This window comes from Petaurus breviceps, unplaced genomic scaffold (assembly GCF_028583685.1).
Source record: "Petaurus breviceps papuanus isolate PSGF00001 unplaced genomic scaffold, PetGlider_PUasm1.0 81, whole genome shotgun sequence".
Classification (NCBI taxonomy): Eukaryota; Metazoa; Chordata; class Mammalia; order Diprotodontia; family Petauridae; genus Petaurus; species Petaurus breviceps.
The window spans coordinates 140,116-154,013 of NW_027186546.1; the positions used below are offsets into that span (position 1 = coordinate 140,116).

The 13,898-nt window shown below is 39.3% G+C and overlaps 1 pseudogene; it reads right to left on the reverse strand.

Annotated features, from left to right (window-relative positions):
- Positions 1-6,744: 6,744 nt before the first annotated feature.
- LOC138176066 (developmentally-regulated GTP-binding protein 2 pseudogene) lies at positions 6,745-7,863 on the reverse strand (annotated as a pseudogene).
- Positions 7,864-13,898: the final 6,035 nt, after the last annotated feature.

A 13,898-nucleotide genomic window follows, 5' to 3' on the forward strand; every position in this document is an offset into this window, starting at 1 on the left:
GCTCTACATAATGGTAGTTATCTTACTTGCTAAATATGAAAATACATGCTGACCAAAAATTTCAATGAAATCCTCAATACCTTGAAAATTGATGCATCTTGTTTTGATGTAACATAACCATCTTTACTAATTTGTTGTTTGTGAATTTATGTATAAAATTTGTTGTATTTTTGAATCATTTTTCAGATTTTTCATTGAACAATTATGGCTTTCAACAAAAACACAACCTCTAGCCAAGAAATTTCTCTGAAATTAGTTAAGCAGAATGCTGAAAAGAATGATTGGGATAGATTGTGTTACTTTTCACTTTTGTGTTTTACTGATTGCTTATATAAAATAAGGTCATATATTTTCGTTTTCATAGTATAGTATCAATATTATTTATCACCATGTAGTCTTTTTATATTAACATTTGTTTATATATGTCATTCTCTGCTTTCTCCATTCTGTATCATTTAATTTAAAGAATATCATGTTTCTCTGACTTCATTCTTTATAGTGCTTAATGTTCAACAGGGGCAGCTAGGTGGAACAGTGAGTAGAGTACCAGGCTTGGAGTCAGGAAGACAAGTTCAAATCTAACCCCAGATTTACTAGCTGTGTGACCCTGGACAAGTCATTTTACCCTGTTTGAATCAATTCCTCATCTGTAAAATGAGCTGGCAAAGGAAATGGCAAACCACCTAGTATCTTTGCCAAGAAAACCCCAAAAGAGGTCACAAAGATTCAGACACAAGTGAAACAATCAAAACAACAGCAATGTTCAATTACATTTGTGTGCTTACTGTATCTGGTGGTCCAGGATCCTCTGTCCCCGTAAGACTATGAACTTAAATATATCTGGTTCTATCCTAAAGGCCTGGCTTCAAAGAGGTCATGTCCTCTTTAGCTTAACTCTCTCATGGTATTTCTTCATAAAAAAATTTTTTTAAGAAAGAAAAGAGTCTCCTCAAATGTCAGTAAACTAGGTCCAATACACAAAGGTACTCAAAGTGCAATAGAAATATAAGGCATAAGACAGCCTTTTCTTTTATACCACCATAGAAATCGCATAAAATGCAAAGGGCTCACATATAGGCATGAATAAACATAGGGAGAAGAACCCAGCTAGGCCCCAGTTAGCATGTATTTGAAATCACAGTATTTGAAGTTACAAATATATATGATATGGTAATTGGTGCTAGGCAAATGGAAATATGCAATTTGAATTTGAATCCTGTGACTACTTCAAGAGATTCATTATTCACTCTAATAGGGGACTAAGCAATCAAATAGCCTATTATGTTTATTATATTCCCTCAAAAAGGTAAACATCCACTGTGTGGGTTTATTGAACAGATTGTTGTCTTTGTTCCTTCTTCATTCTCAAAGAGGACCATGACATCATGAAGATGATGTCATAACTTGCAAGTGAATTGGATTTAAATGAAGCAGAGCTGTGCAAAGTCATCAGCTTTGTTCTCTCCTCCAGTCATCAGAATCCAGTGGCAAGACATAAGACAAAACAACCGACTGGCAATGGACCCATTGAACAGATATTGTACGTTCACCTTAGACCTTCACCATTCAAACAACACAGAGCAATCACCCTGGAGGTTTGCCAGCTAATGTCGAGATCTCCTAGCCCCCACAGCATGGTTTTGATTATTGATTCTCTTGCTTCAGGGTTATCCTGCTGATCATTCTCTTTCTCTGAGAAATATGCTTTTAAAGAAACCTTCTTTATCTGGTCAGTCAAAGCTTGATTCTGGAACCCAAGAACTCCCAAATTCAAGATTACTAAAGAAGTAATCACCAAGACTGGAAACTTCCATTTTTCATATCACTAGTCACTGAACTTTTCTCGGAAAGGAAAATGAGAAGGTAGAATAAAGCAATCAAGGATAAGAAGTTCAAGAAAATCCAGTCTCAGTTTATCTGAGCCAGCACGTTTCTCAATATCACATGCCTTTACAATGCAGTCCCCATAGCAATTTCCAGGGCCAGAAGGAGAAACATTCCTCTTCTTCCTGTTCCCCTTTTCTGGAAGTATGAGGGATTATGAGAGAAATCTTGGGATGAGGTATAATGGTCTAAAAGGAGAGAGATGTTTCAATAGCTCGCTCTTACAGGGGAGGTTCTATGGTCAAGAATCTGCTTCATACCCCAATCCTTACTTTTAACTGCCAATCATATTCAAGGCAATCCCCAGTTAAGGAGAACTAACCCAGAGTTCTTTATGTCCTATAACCCCTTGGTACAATGATTGGCACATTTTAAGCCTGGGGCAATATAATTGCCCCTAAAGTCTATGTGAATAGTGAGGTGGTATTGAGCCTAGAGTCAGGAGGACATGTTGAGTTCAAATTCAATTCAGCCTCAGACATCTACTACTACTGTGTGACCCTGGGCAAGTCACTTAATCCTGTTTGCCTCAATTTCCTCAACTGTAAAATGAGCTGAAGAAGGAAATGACAAACCACTCCAATATCTTTGCCAAGAAAATCCCAAATGGAGTTTGACATGTTTGACATGACTGAAAAATGAATCTAGAACAGCAACAAGGTCTATGTGGTTCAATTTTCTGAGAGCTTGTTCTAAAACATGAAAAGTTATAAGTTCAAACACAATGAGCTCTCAGGAGGAAAAATTCCTAACATTTAGGAAAAGATTGGGATTTCTGCCTAAATTTACATTTATGCTTCTTCCAGCAGAACCAGGATGGTGGAGTAGAGGTCAGAACCCAACTGAACTCTCCCAATGTTCCCCAACAAACAACTTTAAAATAGCAGCTCTAATCACATTATGGAGTGGCAGAGAAAACAAAGGGTCATAGGGAGACATTTTTTCTACCCAAAACAACTTAAGTCTATGATGTTGGGGTGGGCTCAGACCTCGAACAAGGCAGCAACACCAGCAGTGGGCCTTGGAAAGGGTAGCTGTGACAGCAGCAGCAGCAACATCTTCAGGAGCTCTCAGCCTTGAGACAGTAAGGGGGTTGTACAACTGGTAAGAAAGAGATTACAAAGGACCTTTTGCTGGTATTGCACTGTAGCTGGTGCTAATTGACAAGTCTATTGCTCCTAAGCAATTCTAGGTCACAGTTCCAGGGTGGAGAGGAACATTGAAACAAGGGAGCAGTGGCCTATCATACTTCCAGGGTCGAGAAGAGCACTATTACTTGTGAAGAGGGGGGAGCAAGGACCTCTCCAGGGAAAAGAGCAGAAAACAGATCAGGAGAACAGCGACCACACCTCTTCAAGGACAATACAAGAAGTACCTTGGAAGTGCTAAAAACTTGCAAACCCCCAGAACTAGCTCACTCGTTAGTGATCATAACCATGGATGTCAATGGGATAAGCTCACCCACGAAATAGAAGCAGTTAGCAGAATGCATTAGGAACCAGGATCCAACAACATGTTGTGTACAAGACATACGCTTGGGACAGAAAGACACAGAGTTGAAATGAAGGTTTGGAGCAGAGTCTGTTATGCTTCAGTTGAAGTGAAGGGGACAGGGATAGCTATCATGATCTCAGAGAAAGCAAAAGCAAAAATTAGTTCTAATTGAAAGAGAGAAGGGAAACTACATTGTGCTAAAAGGTAGACATAGACAATGAAGTAATATAAAAAATTTACAGCAAGTGTTCTCTAATAAAATACCTCATTTCTCAAATATGTAGGTAATTGAGTCAAATTGATAAAAATAATAGCCTTTCTCCAATTGATAAATGGTCAAAGGACATGAATAGGCAGTTTTCAGAAAAAGTAAAAGCTATCAACAGTCATATGAAAAAATGCTTTAATGGTTAGAGAAAGGCAAATTAAAACAACTCTGAGGCAACACCTCACAGTTATCAGAAATGACAAATGTGGGAGAGGACAAGGGAAAATAGGTACATTGATGAATTGTTGGTAGAGTAATGAACTGGTCCAACCATTCTGGAAAACTATCTGAGATTGTTTATAGTCCAAAAGGTTATAAAACTATGTGTTCTCTTTGATCCAACAATACCACTATAGGTTTGTATCCCAAAGAGATTAAAGAAAAAGGAAATGGACTTATATGTACAAAAATATTAATACAGCTTTTTTTTTGATGGCAAAGAATTAGAAATAGAGGGAATGCTCATCAGTTGGGAAATAGTTGAACAAGTTGTGGCATACGATTGTAATAAAGTACTATTGTTAATGAAAAAATGCTATCCACCTCCAGAGAGGAACTTCTGAATGTAAATTTAAGTATAATTTTCCCAATTTTTATTTTTGCAATATGGCTAATATGGAAATATATTTATGTGATTTCATGTGTGTAACTGATGTATTGTTTGCATTCTCAGTGAATGGGTAAGGTGTGGGAGGGAGAGAGAATCTGGAACTCAAAAAAATTTAATGGTAAAAATAAATAAATAAATAATGAATTCAAAATTTGCATTTATATCTATATCTAATTAACCCCTGGCCTTTAGGCAAATAAAGAAAAAATTAAGTTACTGGTATATTTGAGTAGCAAAATAGGAGAATATATTATAGTGCTTGTGGATAGAGAAGTACCAGGAGGGGAAGTTAGGGAAAGAACAGACATTTTCTTGAGATTTCTCAGTTCTTGAATTTGTGGGTACATGAGTGGCATATAATATAATGTCTGTGGACAGAGAAGTACCAAGAGGGAAAGTTAGGGAAAGAACAGACATTTTCTTGGGATTTCCCTCAGTTCTTGAGTTTATGGGTACATTAGTGGAATCAGCCTAGATCTTCCTGTTCAAGATACCTACAGATTTCATTGTCCTCTTCAATATCCCCCTTCTTTGTCTCAGCTCAGTCCTACTTTCTCTTATTGAAGCTGCCCTTTCTTGGTTAACCTCTGATCCTTCCTCTCTATTTCTAGACTTTGGAATTGCCATCTGATTCTGAGATAGCTCCTCTAATTAATACAAATTTCAAGCTCTCACAAAATGACTTTTACTGATTCCAAGAGGTGTACAGGTCCTATTTACACTTGGTTCTGATTGGTTGATTCAACAAAGAAGTATTCTTACCTAACAAAGGTAATTATTTATAAGTGAATGGGATAATCAGTAGAGCCCCACCCCATCTTTATCCTTAATCAGTAGTTCTGACATATAATCTTATTAAGTATATTACTGGTCAGACTGATCAATGTCTGCCATTACCCCCCTATTATACCATAGTGTGTCCAGCCATTCTCTAAACATGGGGAACATATTTTATTTCCATCATTTTCTTATCATCCTAAATTATGTTTGCATGAATAATATTATACAAATAAGTCTTTTCTCATGAACATTAACCTCAGGAGTAAAATCTCAGTGGTAGAAACTCTGGGTTAAATGCTACTTGAAGCTGACAGAGTTTCCTCCTAATAGAAATAAATAGATGAAGTTTTTTTTTTTTTTACCTATTGTGAAGGCTAGATATACTTTTCTCACTAAAAGAACTAAAGCTTAGCCTCTGGGCTACAAGCTAAAAAGCAGGAAAAGTGATACCAAAATCCACACTTATTTTGTGAAGAAAAGGTCATATTTTAGATCAAGGCTGCACCTGAGGCCCAGTAGGCAGCAACAAGAACAGCCCAGCTGAAAGAGTGAGCAGTATGGAACAACAGAGATATAGTGCCCATCATGGAACAGGCACATTGGAGCAGCATAATGACATCACTGGAAGATACCAATAGCCCCTCAGTGTCTAAAGCATGACTTGCCCTTTAACCATGTCACATGGATTTTCTACATGTGTGTTTCTCTGTGTATGACCTAGCCACATGCCCACCTTTTATATATGCCACCTCCCTTAATTCCTATATGTGTCCACTCTTCCCACCTCTGGTATATATATATTGGGGAAAGAATGTTCTAGATTTACAGAGAGAAAGTGCTATTGCTATTTTCTTACTATAATATTTCATTAAACCAATTTTTTTTAAATTTCCAACAAATCTAAAAAGGGAAACAGAGGGAGCCTTTATTTGTTTATTTGTTGCTGGTGAGGCAGGATTTCTGCTCCTCACCCTTCTAGTCACAGGATGGTCTGGTAGTCTTTCAGGATGCCTGGTGCAGTGGGAGGGGGCTCAGAAAGGAGAAGGAAGGGCTGGCTCAAGGGCAGAAATCTGCCCCAGGTACCAAAGTGGCTGTAACGTAGAGAGCCAGGAGTCATGGCTCCTAAGGGATGGCAGGGGGGAAAAGCCTCAGCACATTGCACTAAGACTCTCTTAACCATTCTCATACCAGTCCATCCACAAAAGAGAAACACGCACTGAGAGGCCCTAATGGCAAGAACACAGATTCCAACACAACTCTTGGCGCCCCCTCCTCCCCACCAAGTGAAAGCTGCTTGCACACATGCAGCCAGTGGCCCAAGCAAGCTGCTGGCCAAGCGACAAGCCCACGCCAGCAGAGTGGTCAGCAGCCTGTGAGGACCCAGGGGCAGGGGGGAGAGGGTCAGCTTATTTCTGGCGGCAGGCTCCAGATCCCCTAGTTTAGACCACCATTCCCACATGAGCCAAGTGCCCATAATGTGCAAATCCCTCCAGCCTACACAGGCTCCTTTCCAGTCTTTCCTCATCCTCCCAGTACTGAACAAGCTTCATGGAAGCATCCGTAGGTGACTCTGGAGCTTTTCTAGGTTCCCCCCCCCGTCTCCCCCATCCCTCTCCATCCTTTTTTGGCTTGTAGATGATAACAGTCAATCAGATGCCGTTCTAGGTGCGAGGGTGGGGTCAGGCACTGACATCACCAGCAGGGAAAGTTATTTCTTGACTATCTGGATGACGTCCTCATGCTCCATCGTATGCGTCAATCCCACTCTTTGAGGATTTTCTGAGATCTCTCAGTCGTACTTTGCGCTGGTTGCCCACACCAAAGCATATTTAAACTGGATGGCGAGTGTGTTCGGTGATTCCGGTGGCACACATGCTCTACAGAAGCACCTTTCTGGAGAATGATAGCATCTGTAAAGTCTGGTCTTTGTCCTCTTTTTTTGGTGTAGATACATGGCAGGGCCAAGTACTCCCAAAGAATCTCCAGCAAGAAGTCCAGGTTGAGTTTCATCCTACAACTAATGACAACACTGTTGGGCTTTCGTGCCAGGCCATCAACTTCCTCCATTGAGATCTGATCGATTTTGTTATAAACATACAAGCAGGGCATGTACACACGGTTGCCAACGATCATATCAATAAACTCATCTGGTGAACAGTTCAGCATTTAAGATTTTGTACTCGTGGAGGATGAGCTGCACCAGCTTTTCAGAACACTGGCTCAGTGTGACCGTTGAATTGAAGGAGATCCCACCACCTTTCTTTGGCTTGAAGTAGATATTGGGTCTGTGCTTGTTGAGCCAGATCCCCACAGATTCCAATTCCTTTTCCAACAGGGACCTCTGCACTTCTCCCTTGGTGGCATCCAGCATCATGATGACAACATCGGCTGTCCTAGCCACAGCAATCACCTGCCGGCCTCTGCCTTTCCCTTGTGCAGCACCTTCAATGATTCCTGGAAGATCTAAGAGCTGAATATTGGCTCCTTTGTATTCAGTGACACCTGGGATACATGTCAGAGTGGTGAATTCATAGGATGCAGCTTCACTGGACGTGGACGTCATTAAGCTCAGGAAGGTAGACTTACCCACGGAAGGGAAGCCAATCAGCGCCACGTGCGCGTTTCCAGATTTCATGACATCGAAGCCTTCTTCTTTGGTGGAGGCAGACTTGGAGGGTTCCAAGAGCTGTGCTCTGTACTTGGCAAGCTTTGCTTTCAGCAAACCAAGGTGGTAAGTACTCAGTGGTCTTGTTCTTCTGGGTCCTCCAGATCTCCTTCTAGATCTCTGAGATTTTCTCCAGAATACCCATGGTGGCGGCGGCGGGGGCTGCGGCTCCAGCCTGTTAAACCAATTTTCATTGAACCAATGAACTAGAGACCGTTAGGTTGTGTGTGCTGTGGATAGAACACCAGGCCCGAAGATAAGAAGACATAAATTCAAATCCAGCCTCAGACCCTTAATAGCTATATGGCCCTGGTAGGACAAGTCACTTAATCTCTGCTTGCCTTAATTTCCCCATCTATATATATATATATATATATATAGTAGGCATAATTATGGCACCTACCTCCCAGGGTGGTTGTGAAGATCAAATGAGGTAATATTTGTAAAGCACTTAGCACAGTGCATAGCACATAGCAGGTATGTCATAAAAACGCTAGTTATTATTATTATATAGTTATTATTAATTACAACCTCTGCCTAGAAAAAGTAAACCCATTATTATGTGGGAGACAATTGGTGGAGAATTTTGCATATAGTAGGTATTTAATTTATATTTTTAAAAGGAATATTCTGGGGAGTTTGGGATGGATATGAGTTTGGTATGACTGTTTAGAGCCATGAAAAGTTTCTAGGAAGAAGATATGGTCAATATAGAGATTTATATAGTCAGATCAAAAAATTGGCTTATACCCTTACTGGCTGCTTTGGAATAGCCTTATGGTCTCCAACTTTTGCCTGAATTATAGGTTGTCTATGTAGATCATAAACCATAAGTTATCACCATTAACTCACTTTGACAACTTGATTAGGTACAAATAGCAAAGAAGGTCTGGATAAAAAGTTCAGTGTGGATCTCATCTTTTCTGTAGTGTATTTAAAATGCTAATATCTGCTCTGAAACTAGCAACTTGCAGCCTGCAACTTCCAATTTGGAATATTAATTTCAGAGTCAGTCTCCAGAGGTGGCAATGTATTTCATTACATTGAAATGCTGCTATGGCAGCTTCTTTCCATCTTGCTACTGCCCTGAGTTGGTCAGAAAATTGAGAGATGAAGAAGGAAGAGGAGGAGGAGAAGGAGAAGCCTCTGTATTTTTGCATGAAGATTATCTTGGAATAGCAAAGATTTCAGATTTCAGTGTGTCTTGGTCAAAACCTTATTCCCAAACTCAGATTCATGGAAATTTAATTCTTAATTTACTTTGTCCCTTTAATTTAGCAAATCAAATTATAAAAATTATAATGATGTTGAATCTTAAATGAATTCCTGAAATTCTACATCAATAAATTTTCCAAATGACCAGTCCTCCATCTGCCAATTTTAATCTACCAGAACTCATTATTGCATGCATGTCTTCATGTCTACCAGGAGATGGCAATGATGACCCATTTTTTTCCAGCTTAAAGTCATTCTAGAAACAAATTAGTGGTTCTAAATTCAGTGATGTGACAGCTGAAATTTCCCACTATATTTCATTTGACAAGCTAGGAAAATTAGGGCCATAGTTCTCTAGTGGAAAAGACTGTGGAAAAAAATGTGCAAGTGAGGAAAAACAGGAAATGAAGTGATCTTTTGTGGGAGTTTCAATGCCCCTTATGTTGCCCATAGTACATAAGAAAATATTTCACAGCAATGAACTCCTGCCACTGTTGACTAGCTACTTGGAATAGGCCATTTTTAGAAATATAAAAATTAGATTGAACTATTGAAATGCAGGGGTTACAAGCGTCTCGAGTTGCGCACTATAAAATCATAGGATATGATTGAGCTGAAAAATACCACAAAACTTTTTTTTTATTTTATAGATGAGGGAACTGAAGCTCAATGAGTATATGATTTGCTCAGCATTACATAACTTGCTCCCTACAGGGTGAGCGAGGAGTTAAACCTTGAATTTTGCCTGGTCTAGAGTTCTTTTTACTATATCATGCTGCCTTCATTCCCTCCCTTTGCTATCATTACTTAGCCCTGATTACATAAGATTTTCCCAGTGTTCTAATTTTCTTCTTCATATTCTCTTCTCCCTCCTTTTAAAAAAAGAGGGTTCTATTTCAACAGAGTGGAAAAATCACTTCTGAAATCCTTGAAGGTCTGGATTTTAGTTCAAGATTAACCAATCAATAACTATTTATTATCTCCTATGTGCTAGTACTGTGTCAGACCCCAGGGACATAAGTACAAAGAACAAACATATCTTATCAGAGTGAACAACCATGACAGACCACAAGCACACACATACATGTATATGTATGCAGGTATGCATGCATATTTGTGCTTTCTATATATAGATCAAAACAACATGTAGCACAGGAGTAGAGTCCATGTTGCATTTTAGAAATCAGTCAGTCCAGCCCCAATTTTAGGAAGAATCTTCAGGGTCCAGCTCATTGATGGCTGAGACAAGGATTCGTCTGCCAACAATGTTGCATTTGGACATGAAACTGATGTAACCATTGCTGTGTAGAAATTGTGCTAGGTCAAGTCATTCTTCCCAGGAACCAGAGTGAAAAAGGGTAGATTATACCCTCCTGGGTTAATACCCCTCTTCTCATTATATCTTCAAAGTAAATGCTGCTGCTATTCATTCCTTTAAGTCATGTCTGACTCTTTGTAATCCTAATTGTTTTGGGTTTTATTTTGTTTTTTTTTGCCAGAGATACTGGAATGGTTTACCATTTACTCCTCCAGTTCATTTTACAGATGAGGAAACTGAGTCAAACAGGGTTAAGTGACTTGCCCCGGGTCATACAGCTAGTATCTGTCTGAGGCCAGATTCGAACTCAGGAAGATCTTCCTGACTCCAGATCTGGCATTCCATCCACTGCACTACCTAGATAACTAAATACTAATTTATGTTCATGGGTAAAATGGAATTTGAAAGTTATTTGCTAGCAGTTAATAGAAGTGGGAAATACCTAGAATAATGGCTCAAGCTGATAGTATTTGACAACTCCATTCCACTGCTGCTCAGAATTGCTCCTAGAACCTCAAGCAACAGGTATAGTCTCCACTTGGGTAAAGTGAGGTCAGAGAAATCACTACACTTACAAAATTCTATGAGGTAAGCAGTAAAATTGTTAATATATCCATTTTGCAGATGCGTAAGTTGAGGCATAGAGAAATGAAATGGGGCTGAAAGCTTTACAATTGTCAGCTAGGATGAAATCACCCAGGTCTCCTAACTCCAAATTCAGTATTTTCTGGAAGAGCAAGAGGGGAGAGGAGGGTTCGAATGGCCTTCACTAAATCCTCTGTGCTGAGGGCAACTAATGCTAGTTTAGTCAAATTGTTTCAAATCATATCACATACTTGTGTGAATTGTAGAGGATCTTATGTTTGGAAGTTTCAGAAAGGCAGATGTTATTTTTATCCCAAGGTGGAAAAAAAAAGTTATACTTATTCCAAGGAAGAATGAGCTGCCTCCAGAAATAATGGGTTCCCCTTCACTGGGGATCTTTGAAAGGAATCTAGATGACTGCTCATCAAGGATATTGAACATGGGAATTCTGTTCAGGTAAAGGATTAAACTAAGCGACCTTTGAGGTACAGTCCAATTCTGGGATCCTGAGTAATTCTGGTTTCAAAATTCACTTTAAAGTACACATACAAAAATCTCAAAAAGGAATTTTTTCTCTTTGCTATAGTTAAGGTAGAAAGAGCAATAACAATAATGGGATTTTTTGTCAGAAATAAAGTTAAGCCTATGGAGGAGGCTTTACTATTTTCCCTCTCTTTTTACCCTAAATATAATGCATGTAAAAGGTGATTTTGCTTCCCTCATTCCCTTTTCCCTTTCCCTTGTTTCCCTCATCCCTAACCTACATGACTTTCGCTTAAAAAGGGAAAATTAGGGTCAATTGTTAGAATAATAAATAACTCTATATCCCTCTGGGAGAGATTCTGAGGCATCTTGAGACAGAGGAAGGTTTTTCAGGCATTTTTGGAAGCTTTGGTCTTAGGATGGGGAATCTGTTGATAAACAGTATAAACTGAGCTAATCAGAATTTCTATCAAGTATGTTATGAGCTCTACCTAGTTTGGTCTCAGTGGGAAAAAACAAGGAGAAAGTCATGGGCAAAATCTTGGCCTTGAAGTCAGAATACATATATTTGAGTTCCAGCTCTGCCACTGAATAACTATGTAACCATGGCGAAATAGCACACACATGCCAGAATGGGTACAACGTTGGCCTCAGAGTTAGATATGGATTCAAGTCCTATTTCTGCCATATAATAATGATGGGAAAAACATGCTACGTGATCTCAGGCCACTCTCCAAGAGTATAAATTTCACCCCTGGCTTTTTTCAAGTCCCCCTTCCTTTCTCAATCCTCTTTCATTCTAGTGCTATTCTTCTTTTGATTATTTTCAATTTTTCCAGCACATAACTTGTTGTATTCTTGTTTGCATGTTATCTTCTCCATTAGACTATAAGATCCTTGAGAGCAGGGACTCCTTTGCCTTTCTTTGTATCACCAGTGCTTAGCATAATGCCTGGTACATAGTACTTAACAAACATTTATCAATTGACTGATTGATGAATTGCCATGCACTTGTAGAAAGAACTTTCTAACCAGGGGGGTTCACTATACTAATGAAAAAGCTGACCAGGTTAGAAAAACAATAGTGGGAGACACTCACTTGCAAAATGAGTATCATAGGATCATGAATTTAAAGAGGGCGGGGCCTCAGGGACCATGTAAGCCCAACTTCCTTATTTCATAGATGAAGAAATTGGAATCCAGAAAGAGGTTGTGACTTGCCCAGGGTCATACAGGTATCAAGTGCAAGAGATAATAAATGCCAGCACAGTGACTGGAACATGTTGCTTAATAAATGTCACTCAATAATCTGCATCCAGGTCTTCTGATGACAAAACCAGCGCAGTTTCAAAACTGTACAGTTTCAATAAATTGCACAACCTCCTTGACAGGGTTATTCTGAAAAAGGTGCTACCCAGTAGTAAATTAAAAGCATTATTATTCAATGTTCATACAAAACTAGTAGTGGGACATCCCTTTATCTTACCTCCAAGTATTTGGAACAAACTTTTGCCCCAAGTCCCCATATTTTCCTCTCTGGATTCCCTCTTCCTCCTCCGACAAAGACAAGCCAATATTAATTACAAAAATCCAGCATAATAGGATTAATGACAGGGTGATGAAAAGGAATCAGTGCTGAATTCAGAGTCAAAGGACCTAGGGTCAAAGCCTGTCTCTACTATTTACTAATGGCAAGTTCTTGGGCAATCACTTAACTTCTCTTTCATTGAGGTTTTTTAAATAAGGGGGTTGTTCTAGACAACATTTAAGTTCTTTTCCAGCCCTTAATCTATGACCATTTGATTCTATGATAGTTGAGAAATTACTTAAAATAGAAAGGCAGGGAAACAGAAATTTGACCCCCAAGTGGTGCTGCTAGGAACTGGTCTGATCCTGTTCACCATAAAATTTGTAGAAGAGAAGGGACTAGAAAAGTCAAAGATTTAGATTTCAAAGGAGCCTTGGAGGTCTTCTGGTCCAGCTCCTTCATTTTACAGATGAAGAAACTGAGGCCCAGAGAGGCTAAATGACTTAGGTGGGGTTTCATAGCTAGTACTAGAGATGCTATTCCTGATTTCATGCCCAGCCCTGTATCCTAATCTACACACCATTTGGGGCCAATCACTAGCGTAAGCCCATAGTGATTCTGATGGTTGTTCTCTCCATCCAGAAAATGAAGGTTTGCCCCCATCTTAGAGTACTTTTTCTTTATGACTGGCAAATAGTCACCTCATTAGTCCCAGCTGTTTGCCAATCCTCCTTGATTCTCGTCTATCCTATATTGATTATCTCCAATTTATTCAGGATATACCTTAGTTATACCTAGTTATTTACATGTTGTCTTTCCCATTAGACTGAGTATCTTGAGAGCAAGGGCTGCCTTTGCTGTGTGTGTGTGTGTGTGTGTGTGTGTGTGTGTGTGTGTGTGTGTATTCCTAGCACTCAGCAGAGTACTTGGCACATATTAGGTGCTTAATAAACATTTATTGATTGACATTGTACCAGGAATTTTTTTCTCCTTGGGTCTGCAATATTTCAAAGTGGCCTAATTATATGAATGTAGTAAAATATTAGTTATATAAGTGATCAAAAAACC